We start from the raw sequence: 27065 nt of genomic DNA, 5'->3' as shown, positions 1-27065 counted from the left end.
ATCTCTCCTGTACTGGTGACCTTAAACTGATATACAAACACTATATACGCAGCCACAGGCGACTGGAACTTATTTCAAACAACCACGCAGTTTATATATAACAAAAAGAAGCAAAATACCAAAGGAAACCAACTCTAACAAAACACGACAAAACAATCCAAAAAGTAACATGTACAAGTTCTAAATACTTTAAACAATTAAACCAAAACACTCTTAATAAATTCTTGACAACTTCTTAGATCACTCCATAGTCCAAACATCACACGCCCATCAAGTCTTCCCTTGTCGCCTCCTTCATATCGTTTTGGCTTTTCCTTTATCTGCAGTAGGAGGAAATGCAAACTATAAGCATAAAGCTTAGTGAGCGCTATCTAACTCACAAAAAACTCGATATGCATGTATATAAATAAAAACATGCTAAAACTGAATGTTAACATGTAAAGCTACTCATGCTCATACATAGCAAAGGAATCATACTAACTGAAATACTAAACATGTATAGCTAATCATGCTCATAAACCAATAAAGGAATCATACTAACTGAAATACTGCATGCTAGCAATAAAAAGAACTAAACTTACTGATTCTAAACATATGTGAAGCTTGTTTCACTTGTTTAATACTTATACTTTAATACTTTTATACTTCAAAATAATAATAAACTTCTCTTGGGCCCGGCATTGTACCAATTTGCGCGCATCCTTAATAAGAGTCGAGGTAGCTAATCCCGAAAGTACTAAGGTACTTCTAGGCGATCTTGTGCCTAGGGGCGATCTAGGAGCTCACCCAATGGACCTTGTGTCCGGTACATACCATTTAAAAGTAAAATACTTATTTTCTTTTTAACTATTACTTCCTTATACATGTTATTCTTTAATTCTCTTATAATAAAATGCCTTGGCATTTCCTTGAGCACTTGGCGTCTTGTTGATCCCAATTCTTAAGGTTTAGGGATCCTATCAAGTCCTTGGTCCTTTCTTACTTATAGCTACTCATAATCCTCAAAAAGATTTAATAGAACACCTAATCATTCTACTAAAATACATGGCAACAGAATTCTTTAAGCATGTATCAACAGAATAAATCAAAGGAAAGCAAATCTAACTTCTTTAAGCATGCTACAACAGAATTAAAACAAAGGAAAAACAAATCTGAACTCTTTAAGTATGCTACAATAAACATAAATCTGCACTAATGCTTAACAGAAATCTAAAATTGAGGTTCATGGCAGCATAACAAGGAAATCTAAATCAGGAAATCTAAATCTGAAATGCTAACTATAAGGGATGTTCAAACTTAAATCTAACAGCAATAAAGAAAACTAACTACATGCTCAAAATTTAATCAAGCTATCTTATGTTCATTGCTTATTAAAATAACAAATGAAAACTAAAGATAAATCTACTCATGCTTCAATCAAAACCTGTTCAAAACCCAACAGCAGTAACGTTAGCAAGGAAGAAAGAAATCCAATTGAACGTTTCCATAACTAAAGCTATTTCATTTGCTCTAAGCTATTACTTTTTTTTTTAGGGTGACATAAATCTTTAAGCATGTTTCGGCCGAAATTGCAAGGGAGAAGGAAATCTTGAAACTATTCTTAAGCCTGATCAATTGGTATAACAACAGCAACCCACGAAAATGGCACACATGCTCAAAATCCAGCCACCTCATGCTCACTGTTAGCAACAACCCAAACTGAAACCAAGCAATGACAATGAACCAAACTACATGCTAAAAAAAAATTATCTAACCCATTCTATGTTCATTGCTTAGCACAAAATCCGAACTTGCAGGGCACTGTATAAACCGAACATGCCAAATAAGGTGACAAACAGGAATTTTAGTCAAGAAAAATTGAATTACTACTTTCTTCCCTTGTGATTCATGGTAGCTAATTCAAAACACAAAATCCTTTGCTCTGTTTGAAACTAAAGAGATCTAAACCACATACTTAACCCATACTATATCTTTTTTTTCCCTTCTTTGAAGTACACTGCAGCAAGTTCCAAACAACAACCTTTACTACACAATTCAAAAACAAGGAGAAACAAAATCCGAAAACCACTCCTACTACAGGTGAGTAGCAACTCACCTCGCTGTTCTTGGACTTACAACCGAAAAAGAGAAATCTAGGGTTCGGCCAGCTCAAATTCCAGCGGCTCCTTGCATCCTCCGTTCTCTCTTCGACGAGGGTTCGTGAAGATAGGAAGAACTTCTTGGATTGAACCCCTGGCCGGCCACCGAGACGAAGCCCTAGCTTCGTTCTTCAATTCCGCCCAAGAGGAGCCGGCGCCGCGCACGCATGAGGAAGAAGAGAGGTAGAAATTAGGTCACGGGAAATCAAGCCCTAAGTTCTCCTTTTATAACTCCAATATTTCTATTATCAACTATCCTTTAAATTATTCCCATTCTTTCCTTAATTAACAAAACTCGCTGGCACAGCTGTCAACCGGCTTTTAACCGAAGCCACAGATCGCAGCTTCGATCCCTCAGCCACGCCTTCATTTTTGAATTTCTTTTAAATGTTCCAACTACTGCATATATACATTTCGTTCCATATATATTCACAAAAGACCAGCGGCTCACTTGGTTGCCTCGCTTTGCTTAAGGCTTATGACTTGTCTGAGGTCTACGGGTCGAATCTCGGCTTACACAATTTTTGTCTAAACTTCTTCGTTTTGTAAAAATATCAAACGACCTCCAAAAATTGTGTAAAAATACTCTAAAAATTTCTAAAAATCTCTAGAACATTTTAAAAGCATTTCCAGATATTTTTGAGGACATTTAGAACTCGAAATAGGGAAAATTGGGTCGTTACACAGCCAACGTCTGCATCTCTACCTGCACCTCTTGCAGGCGCATAGTAGCCGCGCTACCCACCTCTTCGCGCACAAGTGATGCCCCGTAGCATCGTATGCTTACGAGCCACCGCCAACGTTGCTCTTCCCTGCTAGCATACCTCACCACTGTCATCGTCATTGATTTTGGGCCATAGAATCGTCGCCACGGGCAGTTCCAGCCCCAATCGACCATCAAGTGGTCACGAACCATCGTCGCCTCACGCCGATGAACCCACATTGACGGTGCTCAAACGTTTGTCAACCATCTATTGTTGTCACCGTTTCATACCATAGCAACAAATCATCGGGAGTCATCGTCGCCATCGGATGATAAACAATAAGGCATACGTTAAATTTAGTTTTACATGATTTAATTAGATTAATCATTAATTAATTACTCAAAATTGGGTGATTAAATTGATAACTTATCGTTGTTAAGTAAGTTGATTAATTAATCATTGATGATTTAAATATTTGGTATTAAATTCATGATTTGATACTAATTGATAGATGGATTGATAAATTTAATTAGTTAAGGTGATTACATTAACTAGATGATTAAGTGATTTAATTAAGATATTAATCAGTTTAATAGTTAACAATTAATTGAGGAGTAATCCAACTAAATCATAACATAGGTAATTAATTTGGATATTAATTAGTTTATTTAGAAATGGATGATTAACTATTTAATTGATAACATAAATAGTTGATTGATTTAATTAATTAATTAATGATTAATTGACTCACTTCGGGTTAATCAAATTATTAAATGGATAATTAATTATATATCAATTAAGAGTTAACTCGTTAGTTAAATTAACTTGATAGTTAACTAAATTTTTAATAGAATTTCTCTTGTATTTAGATTGGCTTTGCATCCTATACTTTAGAATTCAAGCTCGGCGTGACCTTCAGACTTGAAGACAGGTAGCACAATCTATATTTGAGGTGGGTAACTCTTGCTTAAACTTTTATAGTATCTTTGACTTTAGTGTATAACTCTGTTATTTACATTTATTGTATAGTAGTTATTTTTATCTTAATATGTACTCTATGTTATTTAATTTCTTGAGCTTGATTTTTCATTGTTTGATCTACTTGATATCTATACAGTCTCATTTGTCTTTGCGCATGTATTGTTCGGGTATATATTATATTACTAGACCATATTATAGTTACAAATTAATACTCGTCCATTTACATTATATCTAGTTATACACTTAGGCTTGTACATATGAGCATACTTGTGTATACTTATGCAAGTGTATTCCACTAGATATATGATATATATGTCAATGAGGCTATACTTACCTATATATGATATATATCATATCCTAGTAGAGTAGTAGAGTATTCCACTAGATTATCTTCTTTGGACCGACATCCATGACTACTTGATTCTGACCCCTTTGGTTTACAGTATTCATGATGATACTAGGGAGTTAGATGAGATATTATGATTAGATGACTAAGATTTCTTTAATTGAGATTGTTACTATTGTACAATTTTTAATTTTTCATTTTCTAATTTTAGATTATCGTACATTTCTAGAGGGCAAGCTTTTGCTAAGTTTAACTTTAACTCATCATTTTTCTTTTCTAATTTAACTAAATTTTTAGTAAGCACTTTAATGAACTGAAAGGATTGTTTGGGAGTTAGAGTACATACCTTACTTACCTCAATTTCTGATGCTCCCTCTTCGTCGCAACTTTCTTCTTCTGATGATCCTCCCCCTTCATCTATGCTCATTTCTGAGCTGGTCTCATCTTCTTCTATTTGATGGTTGGCCATAAGTGCTAATCCCGAGAAGGCTTCGACTTCAGATTCGGAGGATGATGATTCATCCTATGTAGCCTTCAGACTCTTGCGTTTAGTGGACATTGGTCTTTGAGACTTCTCCTTGTCCCTTTGCTTCAACTTTGGGCAGTCATCCTTGATGTGCCCATCCTCGTTACAGTTATAGCATCGGACTATCCTTCTGTTGCGTTGATGCTTTCTCGACTGTGGTCTAAATTTATTAGTTTTAATAAACTTATTTAATTTCCTTACCAATAGCGCAGCTTCATTTTCATCGATCGATGCTTCGGAATCGGGATCGTCCATCTCGGCTTGTAGGGCAACATTGAGATTTGACTTCTCTATTTGTTTAGGCTCTGCAATTCGAGACTCGTGAAGTTCAAATGTAGAAAATAAATTTTCTAGCGTACTTACCTCAAAGTCCTTAGAGATGTAGTATGCATCTACTAAGGACGCCCATTCTGGAGTTCTTGGGAAGGCATTGAGTGCATATTGTATCGAGTCTCAGTTTGTTACCGTTTCTCTGAGATTGCTTAGTTACGTTATCAGCTCCTTAGTTCTTGCTTGGAGTTACACTACCTTTTCACCGTTGTTCATCTGGAGATTTGTCAGCTGAGTCCGGAGGATGTCGCGCCTTGCTAACTTTGCTTCTAAGGTGCCTTTATGGAACTCCAGGAATTTTTCCCAGGGGTCTTTAGCAGAATCGTAGCTTCCGATCTGACTTACCTCCTGGGATGGCAGGACGCTGAGCAGATGGAATTCTGCCTTTCCATTGGCCACGAAATCAGCTTGCTCCTTTTTCGTCCAGTTGTATTCTTCCTTGTCTTTAGGGGCTGCAAAACTATATTTTATAATTAGAAGAATATCAAATTCTGTTTGAAGAATACCTCCATTCGACGTTTCCATGTTGCGAAGTCTCTGTCGAATTCGGGGGATGAATACATGCACCAGCAATTGTCTTGATCTTTGTTGCTTCAGACGGCAGTTAGTCCTTCTGAGGTTGTTGGGCTCTGATATCACTTGTTGGTGCATTGAGGTCGGCAAGAGGGGAGGGGTGAATTACTTGCAAAATAAGAACTACCCTCCTCGTGCTTTCAACTCTAAAATAGAAACAATAAAATAAAAACAAAATAAAAGAAAGGAAAGAAAGACGACTCAAGGATTTGACTTAGTTACAACCTAGGTGGTTATTAATCCAAGGCGGTTGAACAGCTCTACTAGAAACGTATTTTTCACTATAGGCGGAGAAGCCTTTTTACACACTGAGAAAGCTCAGATGTTGCTAGGAATTGAATACAAAGTTGAATGAATAATTTCCTAGCTCTAGGGGCCTTTATATAACTTCTGGAAATCCTATCTCGAGTCTTGAGGGTGCCTCCAAAGGGGTTGAGGGCGTCTCCAAGTGGATAAGCGGATAAAACTTTATCCGCGTGCAAACGGTCAGATTGACCCAGTTGAAGGCGTCCTCAAAGGCATTGAGGGCACCCTTAATGCTGTTGAGGGCACCCTCAATGTAGTTGAGGGCGCCCTCACTCTGGTGAGGGCGGAGGCGCCTCAATAGTTGTTGAGGGCACCTGCAGCTACTTTTCCAACACTTTTTTGTCTTCACTTTAGCTTCCGAAGTCCCGATAGCTTGGGTGATTGCGACCAATCGAAATAGGGCTCACCCGAACCCAATTTTCGGTCTTCTCCTCGAGCAGACTTTCATCCCGGCTTCTCATCCCTCAAACGTCGTGCACGTTATTCTCGTCCACCGGAGTACTCTTCCGCAGCTCATTCGTCCTTCGGACGCACCGAATCTGTCGGCTTTCTTCCTGTGCCGTCCTTCTCGCTAGCTGCGTCTTCCGCTCGACTTCCTGCGCTCCTAAGCTCCTGCACACTTAGACACAGGGATCAAAACCAAACATAACCTAACTTAACTTAATTGATCACATCAAAATAACCACGAGATCCAACAATAAGTTCAGGCTTGGATATAAATCCAGCTTTACAAATAAATTTTTTATCTCTTTAATAAGTCAAAACAAGAAATTAACCAAAGCCTAGGTTCTAGAACTGTTAGGGTGTATACTAAAAGCCTAGCTTTTGGTATAATCATTTATCTAGTAATAAGAATCACATTGGTCAAATGTCTACATTTATGATAAATGTAGTTGTTCAATTAATTTATATTGTAGATAACATGATGTGTGGTGTCACACACAGAGGATCATGTTATCAGTACCTTATAAATTATAAACAGTAGCTCACGACCAAAATGGAAAGGAACAAATCATTAGAAGGTCGTAGTGTAATTAGGTATCAGTTTATCTTGACTGTATAATTACATTAGTACACTTAGAGTGTATTGAGTAGGACCATTTGAGGTCGTTTCTTTTATACTGATTTTATAAAGAAACAAAGACCTCGGTTATTATGGAAGTGTGTGCTCTTAATCCTAATATAATAACAAGCACATATATTTGATATTTATTTCTTTAATTTATCAATGGGTGAGATTTAGTTCGATGAATCAATAAGCCCGATAAGTTGGGAAATGGTATCACTTATAGTGTGTGTTGTTGATTATAGAAGGAAACTGTGTCCTAGAGATACTAGGTTGATAATGTCCTCAAGAGGAGCTCATAAGGATTGTCATGTTAAACCCTGCAGGTGGACCTAGTCCGACATGATGATAAGGTTGAGTGGTACTACTCTTGGACTAAGATATTAATTAAATGAGTTGTCAGTAACTCACTTAATTAGTGGGCATTCGATATCTTAAACAGGGAGACTAACACACTCATGATAAGAAGGAGCCCAATGTAATTTGGGATTGGTGCGGTAGTTCAATAATAGTTCTCTAGTGGAATGAATTATTATTGATAAAATTAAGTTGTGTGTTCGGGGCGAGCACGGGATGCTTAATTTTATCGGGAGACCAAAACCAATTCCTCCTCTCGGTCCCTATCGTAGCCTCTTGTATATAGAGATTTATACCCACCACATACCCACCTTCTTACCCAACCAATAGGGGCCAACCAAGCTAAGCTTGAAGCTCAAGCTTAGGGTTGGCCAAGTTTATGCTGCTTCTGTTGTGGCCGACCACATCATATTAAAAGGATTTTTATTAAAATTATTTCATGTGGATATCATATTTAAAGAGAGTTTAAAATTAAATCTTTCCTTTTAAAAGCTTTCTACAAAAGATTAAGAAAAGATTTGAATCTTTCCTTTGTAGATTGAAAGGAGATTTTATTTTAAGAAAACTTTCCTTTTAACCATGATAATAATTTAAAGAGAAGTTTAAAATTAAATATTCTCTTTATTAGTTTCTAAAAGATTAAGAAAAGATTTGATATCTTTCCTTATTTGTAGATTGAAAAGAGATTTTAATTTTAGAGATAACTTTCCTTTTGAAATTATCCACATGTTTAAAAGAAGAATTTTAATTTATTAAATTTCCTTTTATAAACCAATCATAAGGATTAAATTATCAAGAAATTTTATAAATTTCGAGACAAATTAGAAGTTTTAATTAATTAAAACTCTCCTTGTTTGTAACTTTTATGTAAATTGAGAAAAGGAAAATTGTTTTAATTAAATAAATTTTTCCTTTTCATGGCAAAAGAATTAAGGAAGTTTTAATTAAATTTCCTTATTTGCCAAGACCAAGGATTATAAAAGAGGGGTAGAGAAGGCTTCATGGTGAACAACCTCTATTATTTCTCTCCTCTTTTCCTTGGTGTTGTGGCCAACCTCTTCCTCTCTTCCTCTTGGTGGTGGCCGAACCTTCTCTATTGGCTTGGAGCTCTTGTGGTGGCGGATACTACTGAGAAGAAGAAGAAGAAGAGAAAGCTTGTATCCCTTGGAGCTTGGTTGGTGTTTTGTTCTTCGTCCTTGGTGAAGCTTCTTTGTGGGCGAACCTAGCTAGGAGGAGAAGAAGGTGCTTGGTGGTTTCTCATCTCGGAAGATCGTTGCCCACACAACGTCCGAGGTTAGAAGAGGAATACGGTAGAAGATCAAGAGGTCTTTCTAAAAGGTATAACTAGTAAATTTTTCTTTCCGCATCATGCTAGTTATTTATGGAAATAATACCAAATACAAGAGGCTTACGATTCTAGAATTTCAAATATGTTTTTCGATGTTGTGTTCTTTTGTTTTTTCTTTTCCTTGTGATTTGATTGTTCTTTTCGGTTAACCTAAAGTTATTTTAGGAAATTAAATATTACCTTTCTATAAAAGGTTTTGTCTAGTCGGTGGTGGTTGCTCCCATATCCAAGAAGGCCGTGTGCCTCGCCACGTCAGTACTGGGAACCAATTATGGAAATTAATATTTAATGGAATTAATAACTTAAGGTGATTTGGGTCGAACGTGTTAAGTTCCGCAGGAGACTCAAGTCAAAACCTAAAAGAACGAATAGATTAAGTTTTGGATCAAACGTGTTAAGTTCCGCAGGCGATCCAAAATTTAATTTAAAAGAACACATGGTAGCTAGGAAAAGGTTCAGACCTTTGTACAAAATTTTTGTACAGTGGAACCTCTAGGCTTTCCGAGTAGCAACCAACACTAGAACCGTGCCTAACAACGCAAGTAGGATTCAATCAATTCTATATACCCAAAAATGAAATTCATTACGTAAAACCAAATTCATCTTAACCAGTTAATCCCAACCTAAAACATAAAAATAAACCAAATTCAAATCGAAAAAATAAATTTAAATTAAACAACTATAAAACTAAGTTAAATTCAAATTACCATAAAGTTTATTATAACTACAAAATCGACATAAACCTAAAAGCTCAATAATTTAAGAGGAGACTCTAAATTAGTTAGCACTTTCAAAATAATAGTTTACCCGGTCGGGTAATTAGGATTAGATTAAAAAAAGATAAAAGTTTAACTTGAAAAACAACATTGGAAAAGTTTTGGATGATAGTAGGTTAGGGAAACTATGTCTATGCATACCTTGGAAGGTATGGTTTTTACCTAGTGCATTTGGTTTAGTGGAACTAACTGAAACTGTCTCTTACCAATCCTAGCTGGTTAGACCAAAGTTTTGTTTTTAAGTTTAGTGGATAGGACTATTTAAAAAATTTGAAAGGCGTGATTACTCTAATGAAGTCCAAGTGACTCACCACAGCTTAGAAGTTTATCCAAAAAATATTTGTCTATTGAACCCAAAGTTAAACTTGAATCTAACAAGTTAAACCAAACCCTAAAATTCAATCTAACTCATCTCACAAAATCATACGATCCCTTTGTTTAAAAATTTAGACGGGTTAGATGAATAAAGTTAAATTAAAATGAAATTCAATTATAAATAATTTTAATTAATCAATCTAAAATTTAATAATCAATTCCTTTAAACTTATCATATTATTTTGAAAACTAAGACCTTAGATTAAGGGGAGGACATTTATTGGTTAATTTTCAAATTCTAAGAAAAACTATTTACTTTTCCTAAAAATTTCCTTTTTCTTAGAATTTCAAAATTATTTTTGCCTTAGTCTCGATCGAACCCATTACAAATAGGATCCGATAGATCTAGGAATTGAGTATCTCATAAACACACTAGGTTTACCTTAATTGAGCATTCATAAACATAGAATGACATGAGATGTGTATGTCTTTTACTTAGATTTCAGATGCTTATATTAGTGCATTAGCATAAGTCTAAGCGAAAAATATAACAGTATATTGATCAAGTTAAGTAGTCATTTTTTTAGCAAATTCTAATTGGATATTAATACTTTTAACTTGACTAACCGGATGAATACTGCTATCTTCTAGTAGTTAGTTAGTAATTAAAAGTTAGGTATTTAAGGACCAATTTTAGATGAGTACTTTTAAACTAAGTTTTTTTTACATTAAATTGTTCTTAACAACTTAATTAATTTTTACGTAGTTAAAATTAAACAATTTAATTAACTTTCAACCTAATTTATTTTTAACTCAAATTAAGTTATTAACTTCAATTAATTTTTAATTATTAAACAATTTAACTATTTTTTACTTATTAAAAACCTTAATTAATTTTAACTTAAATTAATTTCTTAATTAATTTTTAACTTAATTAACTTTTAACTTAAATTAATTAGTTAAATTAATTCCTACAAAATAAAAAAAATAAAACTTAATTAATTTTTAACTGAATTAATCTCTTAACTTAAATTAATTCTAAAGCAATTCAATTAATTTCTTGATTAATTGTTAAACAACTTAGTTAATTCTAAACTGAAATTAATGTTGGTGCAGCGGAGGCCAACAAGAGGGGGGTGAATTGCCTGAAAAATAAAAACTATACCCTCCTCGTATTTGTAACTCAAAAATACAATAGCAATAATAAAATAACTGAAATAAAGAAATAGAAATAAAACAGAGGCTCAGCAGTTAACCTGGTTACAACCAAGAATGTTGTTAATCCAGGGCGATGAAAAGCGCACTAGAAAAAGTCTCCTTTACTGAAGGCGGAGAAACCTTTTACACTCTAACAGCTCAGAACTATTGCTAGGAATGAATACAGAGTTGATTGAACAATTGATATCTAATTCCTAGGTCCAGAGGTCCTTTTATAGGCCCTTGAAACTTTATCTCGTAGGTCTAAGGCACCTCCAATAGAGGTCCAAGACGCCTCCAATGAGTTGTTCGGATAGAACTCTATTTGAACCTCAATGGTCATTTTGACCTGGCTCAAGGCGCCTTCAACAAGCAATGAAGGTGCCTTTAATCCATGTTTAAGGAGCCTTTAAGGTTCTTGCTATAAATACCTTCCTGCTTGCATGATATAAATAGTTTCCAGCTTTTTTTGACTCCTTTTCTTCTTCGCTTTGACTTCCGAAGCTCCGTTTGCTTGGATGATTTCGGCCAACCGAAATAGGGCTCACCCGAACCCAATTTTCGGCCTTTTCCTCGAGCAGCTTTCCTTCCCGGCTTAACGTCCCTCGAACGCCGCGCACGTTCTTCTCGCCCACCGGTGTACTCTTCTGCAGCTCTCTCGTCCTTCAGACGCACTGAGCCTGTCGGCTCTCTTCCTGTGCTGCCCTTCTCACTAGCTGCGTCTTCCGCTCGACTTCCTGCACTCCTAAGCTCCTGCACACTCAAACACAGGGATTAAACACAAAGCAGGACCTAACAAACTTGATTGATCACATCAAAACAACCACGGGGTCTAACAATCTCCCCCTTTTTGATGTGCATCAACCCAAGTTCAAGTTAGGGTAAAAATAGACAAACAGTAATTTTAAAGGAATTTATTAAACTAACATGTTAAGCATAAATTTGTAATAAATAAAATTACAACTATTTAATTAAGAGTTAAACAGAATTTTTCAAAAATATTTTTAAAACTGAGAGTTATTAAAAAAAACTCTCTTCCCCTACACTTGTACCTATCTCTCCTCCTTTGATCATAGCAAAAACGGGGTAATAATAAGAGAATATGAATTTTTTAAAAAAAAATTCCAAGTAAAATGAGTTTTTAGAATTTTCAAAAAACTTTCAAAGCATTATTTAATTCTAGTTTTAATACTTTTTCAGAAAGTTAATTAAACATTTTATTTCAATATTTCAACTTCCAGGTCGTGGCGAGACACTAGGCCTTCTTGGTTATTGGAGCAACAACCACTTCCTTAGACAAAGTCTCATAAAGAAATTTTAACGTTTAATTTTCTTGCTGGAAGCTTTAATAATAAAAGAAATTTATTCTAATAAGTCTTTTGGAACCAATAGAGGTTCCTTCCTACTGGATTAATTAGAAACTTAGGGGGTATATAATTCTTGGGAATTTTCGTAAGTTGACCTTGATGATGTTTAACATACCAGTTTAATTTTCCATAAATCTTAAGTTTTGACTTTTGAAAAATATTTGTTTTAAAACATGCATCAGTCTTCGATTTTTCAATTTCATATTTCAATTTTGCATTCTCTACTTTCAAATGTTCATTTTCCTTTTCTAATTTATCTAACTCTTTAGAAAGGGCTTTAATAAAATAAAAGGACTGAGTAGGGGTAAGATTACACACCTGACTTACCTGACTTGGTGATGCTCCCCCTTCATTGCAGCTTTATTCTTCTGATGTTCCTCTCCCTTCATCTATGCTCATTTCTGAGTTCGACTCTTTTTCCAGCTGATGGTTAGCCATTAGCGCTAGCCCTGAGAATTCTTCGACGTCTGATTCGGAGGATGAGTCTAACCATGTGGCCTTCAGGTTCTTCTGTTTGGAGGAAGATTGTCGCTTTTCCTTTCCTTTTCCCTTTTTCTTCAAGTTTGGGCAGCTATCTTTGATGTGCCCTTCTTCGTTGCAGTTGTAGCAATGAACCGTTCTTCTCTTTCGCTCATGCCTCTTTGTCTACGATCTAAATTTATTAGAATTAAAAAACTTATTGAAACACTTTACTAGTAGTGCTGCTTCCGATTGATCGATCGAGGCTTCAGAGTCAGAATCGTTTGTTCTTGCCTTTAAGGCAATGTTCTAACTTGTTTTTCCACTTCATTGGGCTCTGCAATCCGAGATTCGTGAAGTTCAAAATTTGAAAATAAATTTTCTAAAGTACTTACCTCGAAGTCCTTAGAGATGTAGTACGCATCTACTAAGGAGGCCCACTTGGGAGTTCTCGGGAAGGCGTTGAGCGCGTACCGGATCGAGTCTCAGTTTGTTACTTCTTCTCCAAGGTTGCTTAGTTGAGTTATTAGCTCCTTAATCCTTGCTTGGAGTTGCGCTACCTTCTCTCCATTGTTCATCCGGAGGTTCATAAGCTGGGTCCGAAGGATGTCGCGCCTTGCTAGCTTTGCTTCTAAGGTGCCTTCGTGGAGCTCTAGGAATTTATCCCAGTGGTCTTTGGCGGAGTCGTAACTTCCGATCCGACTTACCTCCTGGGGCGGCAGAACACTGAGCAGGTGAAATTCGGCCTTTTCCGTTGGCCACGCAATCAACCTACTCCTTCTTCGTCCAGTTGCACTCTTCTTTATCTTTTGACACTGCATATCCATACTTCATTATTAACAGTATATCAAATTCAATTTTGAAAAATACCTCCATTTTTTGCTTCCAAGTAGCGAAGTCTCCGTCGAACTTCGGGGGATGAATGTTCGTGCTGGCCATCGTCCTGATCTTTGTGCTTCAGTCGGTGATTAGTCCTTCTGAAGGTCTCGGGCTCTGATACCACTTGTTGGTGCAGCGGAGGCCGGCAAGAGGGGGGTGAATTGCCTGAAAAATAAAAACTATACCCTACTCATGCTTTCAACTAAAAAATGCAATAGCAATAATAAAATAACTGAAATAAAGAAACAGAAATAAAATAGAGACTAAGCAGTTAACCTGGTTACAACCAAGAAGGTTGTTAATCCAGGGCGATGAAAAGCGCACTAGAAAAAGTCTCCTTTACTGAAGGCAGAGAAGCCTTTTATACTCTAACAGCTTAGAACTATCGCTAGGAATGAATATAGAGTTGATTGAACAATTGATATCTAATTCCTAGGTCCAGGGGTCCTTTTATAGGCTCTGGAAACTCTATCTCGTAGGTCTAAGGCGCCTCCAATGAGTTGTTCGGATAGAACTCTATCCGAACCTCAACGGTCATTTTGACCTGGATCAAGGCACCTTCAACAAGCAATGAAGGCGCCTTCAATGCATGTTTAAGGCGCCTTCAAGGTTCCTGCTATAAATACCTTCCTGCTTGCATGGTATAAATAGTTTCCAGCCTCTTTTGACTCCTTTCTTCTTCGCTTTTACTTCCGAAGCTCCGTTTGCTAGGGTGATTTCAACCAACCGAAATAAGGCTTACCCGAACCCAATTTTTGACCTTCTCCTCGAGCATCCTTCCTCCCCGGCTTAACGTCCCTCGAACGCCGCGCACGTTCTTCTCGCCCACCAGTGTACTCTTCTGCAGCTCTCTCGTCCTTCGGACGCACCAAGCTCGTCAGCTCCCTTCCCGTGTCGTCCTTCTCGCTAGCTGCGTCTTCCGCTCAACTTCCTGCGCTCCTAAGCTCCTGCACACTCAGACATAGAGATCAAACACAAAGAAGGACCTAACCAACTTGGTTGATTACATTAAAACAACCACGGGGTCTAACAATTAATTCTTAACTTAAATTATTTTTTTAAACAACTTAATTAATTTTTTTAAATTTCTTTCTTAACTTAAATAAAATTGTAACTTTAATTAATTTTCAAAAATCAACTTTTAACTTAAATTAATGTTTCAACAACTAAATTAATTTCTTTCTTAACTTAAACTTAAATTAATTTTTAAAATAACATAATTTTTAACTTAAATTAATTTTTCAACAGCTCAATTAAATTGTTAACTCAACTTTCAATAAGATTAAATTATTTTAAACTATTAAAAAAAATAATAAAACAAAAAAAAAAAAATAAAAACCAGGGGCGTCCGCCCGTGGTATAGGGCTTCGAGCGCTCGAACAAGCTCCCGGTGCCCCGCCTCACCTCATCTTCGTGTCCAGACTCCTAGACCCAGTCTGGGCACTCGAACCAAACTATGTAAGGGGGATAGCGAGTGCCCCCTTCCCTCACACCTTTTCCCTTTCGCCCTTTTACAAAGGCTCTTAAACGGGCTTTAACACAAAAGCAAAAAAACAAAAGGAAAAAAGGAAATTTTCTTAATTTTTTTTTTCATTTCAGTCCTCATGTCGCGTTGTTGGAGTTCAACCGAGGCCGTTAGTTCTTTTATAAATATTACAATGCATTGGTAATATTTTAATCTTAAACTTTATTTTTTTTAGTTTCATTTACAATTTCATTTTTAGGATTGTTTTTCTATTAATTAGGAAACTACCAAATCTTAGTGTTGGTCCCTCGACTGCTAGTATGAACCCTAGGTTTCCTACTGATGAACTTAGGATTAGATTTTCCTCCACTATATATGTTCCTTTACTTTCTAGATATTTAGATAGGCATTTCGTCATGTGATCATGTATTCTCTCTGTAGAGGTTATTGACTATTACAGCTTGCAGCATTTAGTTTATTGTTCTAGTTCAGTCAATATAGGTATGTGTGCTGAGCTGTATAACAACTTAGTTAAAGTTAATGATCTTACCTATTCCACTGGGGTCTTCGATATCGATATTACGATATCCCCTACTATTATTCGTGAATTTTTATTACGATCCTCTGCATACCCTTTCTAGTGCTATCGCCTAGGGATCCACCATGTATTTGGTGATCCTTATTCGTATATCACACTCGATATGATATATTTATTTTTTTTTTTGGGTTCAGCGAGTACCTACTGTAACTCTATTTAGATCTGTCACTCTTAGGGTCCAGGACTATGTCTTGTATAGGATCTTAGTTACATGCATTCTACCTTTGACTACCCGCGACGTAGCTATGATGCGTTTGTTCCATTCATTCCTTCTCTATGCATTATATCAGAGGTTAAATGTAGATATCAATTTGCATATCTTTCATATCATCATCTATTCAGCAGGCAGAGCTGTCAGACGGGCCAACCCATGGCGGGACGGGTCGGCTCGTGGCGGGCTAATCATTTGGCGGGGTGGGGCGGGCCAACCGGCCAACTTGACGGGTTGGAAAATTTCCAACCCAACCCATTCTAAGGCGGGTTGCGGGTTTGGCGAGCCAACCCGTGGGCCCATAAAAAATTTTTTAAAAAATTAAAAAATATTTCATACCTTCAACATTTTACTTCGAAAAAGTTTTCTACAATTAAATGTATAAATAAACATGTATTTTAAATATAAATGAACACAAACGAGTACTTATGTTGGATGAAAATTACTATTTTTATTTCAAAATTATAACAAAGAAAGATAATAAATTGACCTAAAACTTAACTTACATATGTTTTTCAACCCGCGGGTCAACCTAAGCCCGAGCGGGCTGATCCGTGCGGGTCGCGGGCCTAGGCGGGTCGGCCCACGACGGACTTGGGTTGATAAAATTCCAACCCAACCCGCTTAAATTATTTGGCGGGGTGGGCCAACCCGACGGGCCCAACCCAAATTGACGGCTCTATCAGCAGGTATTGCCACCAATCAGCGGGTTCATATGCCTTATTGTTATATTTTAACCGCCTACATAGCATCATTGGGTATTGATGTCACCACGGGTGATGTTAGAGTCCCAAATGAGTTTGATATAGTAGGTGCTAGGAACCTGTCCTTAGCTGGTATACATATAAATAATGAGGGCGCCTTGTCATGGAGGAGAGAAGCCCAGCATCCGCCTGACCCAGCAACCCAGCCGCCACCTCACCCGGCAACCCAACCCCAGCCTGACCCCGCGACCCAGGCTCAGCCTGACCCAGCTCCAGGAGAGGAGGTAGAGATACATGAGTTCATTGCTAATCTTTTTGGGTTGCCCGCGCCTCTAGTCCCTCGTACTCTAGATGACAGAGTTACTAACTCAAGGCATCCATGACAAGCCTTTGACAGGACGTCTCCAGTTTTTAAGAGGAGTAGACTCGTCATACTGAGTTGATGGATGTGTTAGAATAGAGAAACTACTCTAGCAGTTTCCTTATTTCATTTTTTCTTAGGGTTCTAACTATAGCTTAAATATATTTCACTTCCTAATCTAACAGCAATGACCGCAACACAGTTGGTTAGGATGGTTTTGACCGAATCAAAAGTCACTGGTTCAAATCTCGGCTTCGACATTTTTTGTCAAAACTTTTTTTCGTTTAGTAAAAATACCAAATGACCTCCAAAAATTGCATAAAAATATTCTAAAAATTTCTAAAAATCTCTAGAATTTTTCTAAAACATTTCTAGATTTTAATAAGGTCTTTTAGGACTCCAAATCATGAAATTTGGGGTGTTACAATCCTCCCTACCTTATAAAAAGTTCGTCCTCGAACTTAGAATAATTCCGAATATTTCTATCTCATACTATTCTCACGCTCCTAAGTAACTTCATCATGCTTCTGGTTCTAAATGACTTCCACTAATGATACTCTTTGTTCCTTAGTCTCTTAACTTCTCGGTTCTCTATCATTTATCTCACATCGTACCCATTAGTGGTCTTTGAAAGACTTGATATCTTCCCTATCCTTTCTAAACATACTTATGTATATGAATACAAGAGAAACAAAACTAAAATTATCTCTATTCTTTCTAAGCATATGTATCAAAACATAGAAAATTAAAACATGAATTTTCTTCTTTCCTAAGTACATATAAGCAGATACTCTATACTGCAAATAATAAAGAAAGCATAAAAGAAAATTAAATACTTTCTTACTTGAAGACGGCAAGGATGGTGCTGATGTGTGATGTTAGAGAATGGGAACTGCTCTGATACCAACTGTAACGACCACCCTTCTTACTACTACTACACTCTAAGGACGACCGTTACTTGACTTACTAACTCTACTTAACCGGTATGATTAAAAATCACGTAGAAACTCTACCAAAAAATTTCGGCAGAGTCTCCCCTGTACCGGTGACCCCAAACTGGGATACATAACATGTATACTCAGCCACAGGCGGCTGGAACATATAATTTCACAACCACGCAGTATAATAACACAATAAAAATATGAAACTACTCTAGCAATGGCAAACAACCATATCACTCCAACAATAGGAGGTATCAAACTACAATGCGGAAATAAACTCAATTACAATCTCAACTTCATAATAACATAAACTAAAACTCTAAACAGGTAGGTCTTGAAAATTCACTAGCGAACTCTGGATCTCTCCATAGTCCTGGCATCACACACACTGTCACAGCATCTCCTTGTCGCCTTCCTTCTTATACTTTTCCTTTTCCTTTATCTGCAGTAGGAGGAAAATAGTATCTATAAGCTAAAAGCTTAGTGAGCGCTATCCTACTCACAAAATCTCGATATGCATGTATATAAATAAAAACATGCTAAAACTGAATGCTAACATGTAAAGCTACTCATGCTCATAAATAGCCAAGAAATCAACTAACTAGAAAACTAACATGTATAGCTACTCATGCTCATGAATAGCAAAGAAATCATATCATGCTAACTGAAATACTAAACATGTATAGCTAATCATGCTCATAAATAGCAAAGGAACTAACTAAAAAGTTAACATGTAAAGCTAATCGTAGAACATTCATGTGTATCAATAAGAAACTGAATTGATACCTAAGCTAAACTAATTAATGCTAAACTGAGTCTAACTTTTATTCACATAACTAATTTGTGAAGTTTTGAAAATTATTTACATAATAGATTAAAATAATAATCATGCTGTTGATGGGCCCGGCAACTGTACTTGCTGTGCGCGCATCCCTAACTAAACCCGGGATTGCAAGTTCCGAGTCTAGTAGGGTTTACTAGGTTATCTAAACCTAGGGACGACTGTGGGAGCCCAACCCAATGGATATCTAATCCAGTGCCACTGCTGAAAATAAAATACTGATTTCATAGCTAATTTTCTTACCTTGCTTTAACTAGGTTATCTGAACCTAGAACTAGGTTATCTGAACCTAGAGGCGACTATGGGAGCCCACCCATTGGACCATAGTCCCATATAAGCTGAAGCAAGACTAAATAAGTTATTTTAAATGCTTCTACTACATTAACTGAGCTATTAAAATGCCTACTGTAGCATTATATTGAGCTAAGCATTTTATCAAGCAGTTGGTGTGCACTAGAACACACCCTGCGTACTGAAAATCTGTATACAAAGCTCAACCTAAATCTACAAGCAAAGCTTAACAAAAATCTGCATATTAAGCCTATCAAAAATCTACATACTTATAAAAATCTGCATGTTATAAAAATAGGACTGCTCATGTCATTCCAATAGCCAATGAGAAATACTGCTCGTGCTCTACTAATAGCATAAATGAAATCTGCATTTGCTAAAGAACTAAACTAAATCTGCACTTAATATTCTGCAAAGGAAACTGCTTATGTCCAGCTAACATCACAATGAAATCTGCACTTTAAATTTTGCAAAGGAAACTGCTTATGTCCAGCTAATAACACAATGAAATCTGCACTAATCCTTAATCAAATCTGCACACTAATACTTAATAAAACTACACTATAAGCTTACAAAATCTGCTCTATGATTGAAGTTCTGCGTACAAGCTTAAACTAAAACTAAAACTGCACTATAAACTTGTTCATGCACCTTGTGGCTGTTCTTGTCGTGAGAATTGCTCTAAAGCTTATTTCACACCTTATGTGAAGCCAACTGTTCATATACCTCTTGAAATTTCGTGCCTATTAAAACTTCAAACATACCTCTTTAATTATAGAACTGTAATCAAATCTCTGCTACCTTTTTCAGCATTTTTAAGCCTGTAGGGAAGTCAAATATACCTAAACCAAATACTTAATGAAACAATCCAAATTCATTCCTTTCCATCTAAAACGTTAGAAGCCTTTGATTCCTTAACAGCATCACTAATTCTCAGATTAATCCCATTTTGCCCTACCAGATAGCTATCTGTGAACCTAAAAGCTAACATGAGGAAACATAATCATCTGTCATTTAATCCTAATCTACTGATGACTACCAGTAAATTTCTAGAAAATCCTAAAAGAAGATATAACAAGTTCCTCACAGATTAATCCACTGGTAATGTCCTTATCTACCAAAAACAAGAGAAGAAACATGACAAGTATCATCCAAATTAAACCCATCATTCTTTTTCCCCTATCTAACCAACTGGAATGAGGTACATGGCAGAAAACATGAATTCCCAATCTTCTTTCTTTAGGGTTCATGGCAGTAAGCATCAAAAACAAAACCCCTCAAACTTGCTTCGAAATCCAAAAGAAAACAAGAATCCGAAAGCCATGAAAACGAATCAAAGCTCGAAACAACTCCTACTGCAGGTGAGAAGCAACTCACCCCTTGTTTGCTTGGACTTACAACCGAGAGGAGGAAGGAGGTCTAGGGTTCGGTGAAGCTTCAAACCTCGAGATTTCAACCCTTCCTCGTGCCCACGAGCTCTCTTCGACTAGGGAACCTCGAATTTGTAAAGACCGGCCGGAAAAAGTGCTTCGCCGACGTCGGAGAACAAAGCCCTAGCTTTTCTGCGGTTCCGCCGATCACCGTCGCGCGCGTGAGGGAGGAGGAGAAATTTGGTTTCGGCTAAAACCTAAGTTCTCCTTTTAATACTCTCATATTTCTGTTAACTAATACTACTTAAATATATTTCAATATAGATTTAGTTAAGAAAAGTTCGCTGGTCTGTTGGTGGGCTGCGTTCTACTTAAGGCCCGGCGCAATGGTTCGAATCCCGGCTGCAATCTATTTTCTCCCTATTATTTCTTGCTATTAACTTCTATTACTTAAATAAAATTCTTCCTTTACTTAATCAAATAACAATTGCTAGCCCAGTTGGTTAGCCTGCTTTTAACCGAATCAAAGATTTAGGCTTCGATTCCTCCACCGCGCACTTTTTATTCCAATTTATTTTAAACGTTCTAACTATAGCTTAAATATATTTCACTTCCTAATTTAACAGCAATGACCGCTAGCACAGTTGGTTAGGATGGTTTTGACCGAATCAAAAGTCACTGGTTCGAGATTCGACATTTTTTGTCAAAACTTTTTTTCGTTTAGTAAAAATACCAAACGACCTCCAAAAATTGCATAAAAATATTCTAAAAATTTCTAAAAATCTCTAGAATTTTTCTAAAACATTTCTAGATTTTAATAAGGTCTTTTAGGACTCCAAATCATGAAATTTGGGGTGTTACATGTAATACTGGTTAATTCCTACTTGCGTGGTTAAGCACGCTTTTGGAACCCACGCTTTACTTTGTTGTTTATGTTGGGTTATTAGTGATTTAAATGTTTTATTCAAACTTGACTTGTAGCCAAGTCCGGTTTTGTTGTAAATTTCTTTTTGATTATTTAAAATAAGGTCTAAATTTTTAGATCTTGTTGTAAATTTTTATAGAAGATCTTTTAGTTTATTAATCTCTATTTTTAATGTTGAATTTTCCTCCTCAAGTGTTAAGTCTTGAGTTGGATTAGCATTTTTTATTTGTTCCTTGAGGTTTTGATTTTCTTCAAGGAGCAATTCATTTTCATTTTCTATTGTAACTAATTTCCTATTTAAACAAGCAATAATTTTAAAGAATTTTTTATTCAAATTAAAGAATACCTCTTCGGGACCTTCGGAAACGAGTACGGACTCGTGGCTCGATTTGGGTTCGGACCCGTCTTCTGATTCGTCCTCCGATTCTTCATCGAGGGCCATCAGCGCGAGGTGACTCTGGTGCTTCTGATCTTCGGCCTCCAATTCTTCTGATGAGGAGTCGTCCCAGGTTGCTTTGAGAGCTTTCTTCTTGGATGCCTTCGTCTTGTCACTCTTCAATCTCGGGCACTTGTTCTTATAGTGACCCTTCTTGTTGCACCCAAAGTAGGTCACATTCCTTAGTTCGGTTGGGGATTTGATCTTTTGCAGGTCTTTCTTGCTGAAGCTCTTCTTCCTCCTGGTGAACATCTTCCTTACCAGGTTCACCAGGTACTCTTCATCTTCAGAACCCTGGTCAGACTCATCTTCAACCTTAAGCTTGTTTTTTGTCCTTTCCTTGGAGGAACCTGCAAACAAGGCAACACCTTTCTCGGTCCCAACGTTAGTTTGCTCGTGCAATTCAAATTTGCAAAAAAGTTCGTCTATTTTTAACTTAGATAAATTTTTTGAAATCTTGTAGGCATCCACGATAGATGCCCACAAGGTATTACGTGGAAAGGCATTCAATGCATACCTGATTGGATCGCGATTCTCCATTTGGTGGCCTATTGCATGGGGCCCGTTGAGGATGTCTTTGATCCTTGCATGTAGTTGACTCGTCATTTCTCCTTCCTGCATTTTAATATTAAAAAGCTTATTTAATAGAAGGTCGCGCTTAGTTACCTTGGCGTCGCTCGATCAACTTGTCCTATAGTTCTTTCGCATTCTGGTGTGGTCCTACTCGGTTCAACTCTTCCTTCGTCAGTCCACATTGTAGCGTGTTGAGTTCTTTGAAGTATATTGACGATTTTTTCTTCATGTCCGGAGTCCACTGTTCCGGGTCCAGTGGAATTCCGGAGTTGTCGATCGGCACCTTGTAGCTTCTGGTGACGCTGAACCATTGGTCGAAATCAATCTTTAGGTAGACCTCCATCCGCTTCTTCCAGTACGGAAAATCATCCCCGTTGAATAGGGGATGACGTACTGTGCTGAAGCCTTCAATTTGAGATATTTTAATCTGCACACAAGTAAACAAATAGACACAAAGATCCCAAGACTCAGTCTTGGATTAATAGTGCGGAATAAAATAAAAGGAAACTAAAAACTAAATTGGTGTTGCTCCAATTCAGTTTAATTGTGACGAAAAAGATTCCAAAAAGGTAACAATACCAGTTTGGAATGTGACGAGAAACTGAAAACCGAAAAAAAAGAAAGAAACAAGTTTCACCCCTTGTCTAATTGGTGGTTGCACCAAATCAGAGCGGTACCTTGTCTGATACCACTTGTTGGATCGATGAGTTTCGCTAGAGGGGGTGAATAGCGATTTAAAACTTTAAACGAGTAAGCAGCGGAAAAGTGAAAACAACAACAATGCTAACAAGGGTCGATTTACTTTGTTCGGAGCCTTCGGCGACTCCTACTCCAAGACCCGCACTCGTTGAGTGCTTTCGTTGGGCAATCACTAATAATTCGAATAATTATTACAAATTAAGTACAGAAATTATTCAGAGAAGACAAAACCGACAATGAGAAAAGAGAGATAGAAAAAGAAATAGCACTTGTCAGAGAGTCTTCGCAGCGTCGCAGGAGCACAGGAGAGCATATCGTTAGTTATTCTTTGCTTCAGCCTTCACCCTCCTTATATAGGAGGTTTGGGGTGCCCGGATCCCTTCAGGGCGCCCTGAATGTAACGTAGCCGAGCCAGTCAGCGAGCTCCATGTGGCGAGGCGACGATAGGGATAAACCTTGCCTCCGGGCACCCGGATCCCTACCGGGCGCCCGGACCCTTGTTTTCCAGCAATCTCCTTCTTGCAAGAAAACGTTAGTCCAAGGCAAGTATAAATTATATCCTGCAAAATAGAATGTTAGCACAATTTATAGATAAGCAGAATAGTAATTAGATTCCGTCTCACCAAGACCGGAATCTAGTCAAGATCTCAACTTAGAGTTTCAAAATGGTTCTAAGTTAGATCGGCGCTTAAGTTCCCTACCCGGGAATGCGTCCTCACAGTCACTCCCCTCCAGTGACTTACCCTCACTTACCTACCAGACGTCCGGTCAGCCCGTCGACCCGTCTGGACTTCGTGCCAGCATCCAATCATCCCGTCGACCTAGTTGGACTTCGTGCCAAACATCCGGTCAGCCCGTCGACCTGTCTGGGCTTCGCCTGCACACTCAATCAGAGTGTTAGATAACAACGAAACTAACTTAACCTATTTTGTTATTCATCAAAACTTGAATTAGATCGTTAGTGCTAACCGCACCAACAGGAAGGACTCCATTGCTAAGGGAATATTGATTAGTTCAATGGTTGATGACCTGATATTTGAGTATGAGTCATTACCATCGGCTCATGCTGTCTGAGAAGCCCTTAGAGAGAAGTACAGTGGAATAAATTTGAGTAAGCTCTATCAGCTAACAATCAAGTTTGATAGATATAAAAAATGCTCGAATGTTACCATGACCCAACATCTCAAGGAGATGGGTAACATGATTCGAGAGCTTAAGACTGCTGGTCATTCATTGACCGATGAACAACAGGTTCAAGCAATTATCCGTTCCCTTCCTTATTCTTGAAAAATGATAAAACAGAATCTTGCCCATAATGAGAGTATCAAGACTTTCACTGATGTCTCACATCATGTAGAACTTGAGGTGGAGAGGATTAAATATGCAAGGATTTCTGATTAAGCTTTTGTAGCTGAAGGTTCTGGTTCCAAGAATAAGAAAAGATGATTTAAGAAAGAAAAGGAGGCTAGTGTTGTTGCTGCTAAAAACCAAATCAAAAAGAAAGGAAAGAAATATGGATAAAAACCTAAAAGTAACTTGACTTGCTTCAACTGTAAGAACCAAATAATAACAAATGGATATATGTGGAAAACAATGTAAGAATTGAAGTCAAAGGAATTGGTACTTATAAGCTCAACCTACGTGGTGTGTGTACCTTATTTCTACATGATGTCTTGTATGCTCTTGGGATTCGACGAAATCTGGTTTCTGTCATTTGTCTTCTTGATTTAGATTATTGTGTAAATTTTTATAGCCTTTGTGTGGAACTTCGAATTAACTTTGTGTTAATTGAGCATGGTTATGTAATAAATATTTTTATGGTTCTTGATGTAGAACCAAATAATAATGATGGTTGTTTTTCAAACATTGCTCTTACTAGTAATGCTAATATTAATGATGAAATTTGGCATGCTAGACTAGGACATATAGGATAAGAACAAATGAACAGATTGGCTAAGGAGGGTCTTTTAGGTACTCATGCTAAGATTAACTTGTCTATATGTGAGTATTGCCTTGTTGGAAAGGTAACTATAAAATCATTTGGTAAGGCTATTAGGGATGAATCACCATTGTAATTGATTCATTCAGATATTTGTGGTCCAATGAATCTAAAGGCTAGAAATGGGAGTTCTTATTTCATTATATTTATTGATGACTTCACTCGTTTTGGTCATGTGTATTTGATTTCTCATAAATATAAAGCATTAGATTGCTTCATTCGTTACTTGAACGAAGCTGAGAATCAATTAGAATATAAGGTTAAAACCTTGTACACTGACCATGGAGATGAATATTTGTCTGATCAGTTCAATACAATGTGTAATGAGAAAAGGATTATTAGACAACTAATTATCCCTGGAACACCACAACAAAATGAGGTTGTTGAAAGAAGAAATATGGCTCTTCTTGAAATAGTTAGATTTATGATGGTGCATGCTAATTTGCCAATCTCCTATTGGGGAGATGCATTATTAGTTGTGGCCTATATACTTAACAAAGTACCTTCAAAGTTAGTTCCATCTATTCTACATGAACGTTGGATAGGCAGAAAGTCGGATTTGAGTAATTTGAGACTTGGGGGTTAGCTGCCTACGTTCATGATAAGACTCATGAATATGAAAAATTAGGACCCAGAGGTAAGAAGTGTATCTTTATAAGGTATTCTGAGACTTCTAAGGATTATGTTTTCATTGGTGAACGACAAGATGGAATCATCTCTAAAATAGAGTCAAGAGATGTTACTTTTCTTAAAATTGAATTCCCGACACGAGGTGAAGTTGATAAGACAATTTCTCTGTATGAGATAGAGGAGGAGGAGGATAATGTTCCTTTATCAACAAATCAGGAGATGCCTGAATCTAGTCAACCTAGTGGGAGTAATTTGCCATTGAATGAGTCAGTTTTCAACAATCTAATCTATAAAAAAAGTAGTTGTCAGATTATTTCTCAGAGAAGGTTTATTCTCAATTTTCCATTGAGAATGAGGTATTGATGATTCTCCCAATTGATGATGAGGAACCTCGAATAGTTGAGGAAGCTTTGAGAAGCTCAGTAAGAGAAAAATGGAAAATTGCAATGGCTAAGGAAATGGAATCAATGAGAAAGAATAAAGTTTGGGATTTAGTTAATCTTCCTCAGGGCCAAAGGGCTATTGGGAATAAGTGGATTCTCAAAGTAAAGAGGAAAACAGATGGATCGATTAATAGATACAAAGGTTGATTAGTTGCGAAAGAATATACCTAAATGGATGATATTGATTTTGAAGAAACATTCTCCCTAGTTGTGAAGTTTGTGTCAATACGTGTCATTCTAGCTATAGTAGCACAATTTGACATGGAATTACATCAAATGGATGTAAAAACTGTTGGATCATAAAGTTGCTAGGGGCGGCGAATAGCGACCGTCGAAAATCGTAAATAAAATCGAGTATGTAGCGGAAGAGAAAAATTGAAGCAACACTAACAAATCAATTTTACTTGGTTCGGAGCCTTCGTCAACTCCTACTCTAAGGCCCGCACATGAGAGTGCTTTCGTTGGGCAATCACTAATAATTCACAAAAAAGTATTACACAATTTAGTACACGAACTATAAAAGAAGTACTGACAACAAGGAAAATAAAACTGAGTCGCAGGTTGTCAGAGGAGCTTCGTAGCGTCGCAAGAGCGTCTTTGGAGCAGCGCACAAGAGAGCAATCGTAGATGAAGTTATGTTTTTTGCTCCAGGTGGAGGGCTCTTTATATAGGTAGCTCCGGGCGCCCGAATCCCTTCCGGGTGGTTGGACTGTGACGTCGGCCCAACCAATTAGTGCGCTCCACGTTTACGACGAGATAAACTTTTGCGTTTTGGGCGGCCGAATTCGTTTCAGGTGCTCGGACCAGCTCCGGGCGCTTGGATCCCTTTCGGGCGCCCAGACCACTTTTTCTAGCAAAAGCTTTTTCTTGCAAGAAAAAGATTAGTCTGAGGCGATAAACATTATACTAC

The 27065-nt window shown here is 37.1% G+C and overlaps 1 long non-coding RNA gene across 1 annotated transcript; it reads right to left on the bottom strand.

Moving 5' to 3' along the window:
* Positions 1-116: 116 nt before the first annotated feature.
* On the bottom strand, positions 117-17909 carry LOC122021351. The gene is made up of 2 exons (XR_006122514.1): positions 17852-17909; positions 117-320 (listed from the first exon to the last, which is right to left on the bottom strand). It is a non-coding gene; the product is annotated as an uncharacterized LOC122021351 (long non-coding RNA).
* Between the last annotated feature and the right edge of the window lie 9156 nt (positions 17910-27065).

Source organism: Zingiber officinale, chromosome 9A (genome assembly GCF_018446385.1).
Source record: "Zingiber officinale cultivar Zhangliang chromosome 9A, Zo_v1.1, whole genome shotgun sequence".
NCBI classification, from domain to species: Eukaryota; Viridiplantae; Streptophyta; class Magnoliopsida; order Zingiberales; family Zingiberaceae; genus Zingiber; species Zingiber officinale.
This window is presented reverse-complemented; position numbering and strand designations above follow the sequence as displayed.